Source organism: Dermacentor silvarum, chromosome 7, assembly GCF_013339745.2.
Source record: "Dermacentor silvarum isolate Dsil-2018 chromosome 7, BIME_Dsil_1.4, whole genome shotgun sequence".
NCBI classification, from domain to species: Eukaryota; Metazoa; Arthropoda; class Arachnida; order Ixodida; family Ixodidae; genus Dermacentor; species Dermacentor silvarum.
In genome coordinates, this window is record NC_051160.1 from 140,976,083 (window position 1) to 140,979,455 (window position 3,373).

Below are 3,373 nucleotides of genomic sequence, written 5' to 3' on the forward strand. Positions count from 1 at the left end.
AAGCTGAAGTGGCTTCTGCAAATGTCAATTATTGCGATTTTGTGTGTTCGGCGAAGAAAGAATTCATCGTTGTGCGCATATTAAGGGACCGTGATTTCCTTGCAAAACACATGTCAGTGCTGGAAACATTCTTGAGGCAGGCCGTGCTTCCTCAGCTGCTGTCAAGGAAGAGCACGCAAAATGTGTAGCTTCCTGCAGATGTGGATTGCCAGATGGATTTACGATGTCCAAAATGAACACAAGCTCTGAAAAGTGACATTCAGCTGGGTCAAGATCCTGCAAGCGTCTCAATTTCCAAACCAGAAGACAACATTCAAGGAGGCTGAGATACATAGGAGGCTGAATTGCAAGAATGTGGCAACTGCTTCGGCAGCTCAGCTGTTATGAAGAGAAAACGCCCTTATCAGGGCCACCCAAAATATTGCTGCAGGCATGAGATTCACGCATCCTTCCATTTCCTTTTAATAAATCAACATTGTTCAACAGCGTGATTACAATGCAAATTTAAGAGAAATAGAAGAAAAACACCCAGAGTTTTGAGCACAGTGAGCATCAAAATTATCGTTGCAAGGCACAGCTATATTGTGTTTACATGCCAAAAGGAAAAATTGCAGGCTTCCCCTGTTTTCTCACTTTCAAAAGTGTTTACAAAGTGCCTACTACATTGTAAAATTTTTATGGGGAATAGAATCAATGAATAGTTCCCATGAAAGAAACTATGTTGTATTTTCAAAGTTTAAGAACTTGTGTTCCTTGCAGCATGCCATCAGTTAATCCAGCTTAGCCTACACATTAACAACTTCAAGAACAATTATGATGCTATTAACAAATCCGTGTGTTGTGCTTTGGTCTGCTACCAGTCTGCTACCACAGGTGCACTTTCTCTACACTAATCCTCCATGTCTGGTCCTCGGCTTTAGTGATAGAACTAAATACATCGCAGCATGTTAGCACGGCAATTTTCATTTGACGAGCATTGATGCAATGCAGTTTGTGCTCTTCTCAGACGCATGTATGGAAACATCCACAGTCGTGTAAAAATTGGAATGTGCATGTTCATAATGCTCATGCTAGCAGCATCAAGTGCAATGTAAACTGTGGATCACTACTGTGCCTAAAGTGAAAATGTGCCTGTTGGCATTGTGCCACTATTGTCTACAATCAGTGCATACCAAAAACACGTTGCTGCAGTTCTCAGCCACTAGCTTGAGAGAAAAAATAGCGCCAAATGTGGCGATGTCTTTGTAAAACATACTGTACGCGAAAATAGAAACAAAATGGCAATACGCAAAGTACAAAGCTGAAATTTAAAGGGTACATCTTGGCATTCTCATAGCGCTGTTGCAAATAATCCATGAAGCACATATACCGATAGGCTATGAACACAGCAACACAGGTATATCATGACAACAATACGTGATGCTTGGAGTCTGAGGGATGAATTCATTTACTTGTTAATCATTAATGCTCTGGAGTGCTTGCGATTCAGCTTGGGAAATCGGCTAATGGCATGCCAATGGGGATGAACCAGCAGTTGGCACCGCTAAGGAAAAACCAGTTGTGCTGGTGGAAAATCAACCTGGAGCCTACACTTCTCTGCAGGGGCTCAATGCAAAAGGTGGTGATCCAGATTGAAGCACACGCGGCACCATCAGGCTGCAAGCATGAAACTTTATTGAAGAACTACAACAACATGTACATGAAACGACAGGCAGCCAATGTTGATATTGCTTAGTGAAGGCAAGGCCTAGTGGAGTCGAGTTTGTGCACCCGCTACCGGCAGACATGAACTGAAAAGTAAGCAGTTAGGATAAAGGGAACTGTTTTTATAGTTTAGTTCTGGCCTTAGCGATTTGAAATGAAATACTCTTTGCACAGCGCTGCGCTGAGTCACCGTTTCCGAAGGCTGCCAATCGCATTCGCTGCGTAGATAGGTGGGTTTGTATGTTATGCAGACATTTATTAGTTCCAAAGATGCACTCTTTACCGCTACATGAAACGGTAAACAAGACAAGGTGCACACAGTACAGCAGCAGAAACAAACTCCTCGCTCAGTTGCCTACACTGTCGGCGATGGCACCCACATTTCTGCAAGAGAACTACACGACCTATCAAAGAGCTCTTGTGTGAGCATAGTTTTCTCTAATAAATGAAACGCTCAAAGTTTAACTATGATGAAAGAAAAGTGAGAATCGGGTATAACAATCTAATATAGATGTATCTGGTTCACAGTCGCAGTTGTTGAGGGGCTCAACCGCACATATTGACTCGTCTCAGGGTGGACCAATGTGGCTCATTTGCACAGATATATATATATATATATATATATATATATATATATATATATATATATATATATATGGTTTGCTACATTTTTACACTATTTCATATCAGTGATCCACTATTTCTACAATATCTGAAGCTAACAACGATCTGTGGCTATAGATGTCGATGTAAACAAATGCACCGCTTAGATAAATTTAATATAGAAGGTTGCACTCGAAGGCTCTTCGAATATGTGAAATGTCTAAAGAATGTGTAAGATGAATACAGCAAGCGAGCTGCAACTGCAGAAATCTGCAACAAATTCCAAGACAGCCGTGTCAACAGACGGAACTCAGTGTACTTTTATCGAGTGCACTGTTAACACAACACCGCAATCAGGCCTGCAATTCTCACCCAGTAGTCGGCGAGTGCTGCATGGCTTCCAGGAACATACTGCCCCGCAGAAGCCATAAATCATAAGTGCTATTCATGAGACGCACAATTGAAGCACACTAAACATGGGCACAGCTACAAAAAACAGACAAAACCTGCGGTACCTTTCCAAAATGTTTCCAGCGGCAGAGGGCAGCAAAGGAAAATGAAAAAGGCCAATTGTTCCCGACCAGCACACTGATATTTTGTCCTTGGGCACTGTTTCTAGAGTCACTGAAGGTTTCCTTGAGTAAGGCAAGTGCTATCCAGTCAATGTAAACCAATAGCTGTGGTTATCGCCGTCCTCTTTTTCTGACCCTGATCTAGTGGTGGGGCTGACATAAGATACTAACTAAACCGTGGTATCATATTTGTAAGTGCTGCAATCAATAGCACATCATCTAAATAATCCTTCATAAAGTAAGGCACAGTGTTCTTTAGTATGTGGAATCTCTTCATGCGCCCAATTACTTGTTCGACTCTGATGCGCCGGCAAGAAATTTCCCTGGATGCTGTCACTTCAGCTTGGGAAAGCTGGTTCTTCCCTTTAGTGTAGGCTGGGATCATAACCTTAATGCCTAGCACTGCCAGTTCTTCCGTGACATTAAAGCCCCGGTCTGCCATGACTTCATCACCGTAGTCGAGGTACTTAGTGAAATCTGTCTGGAGAACAAGC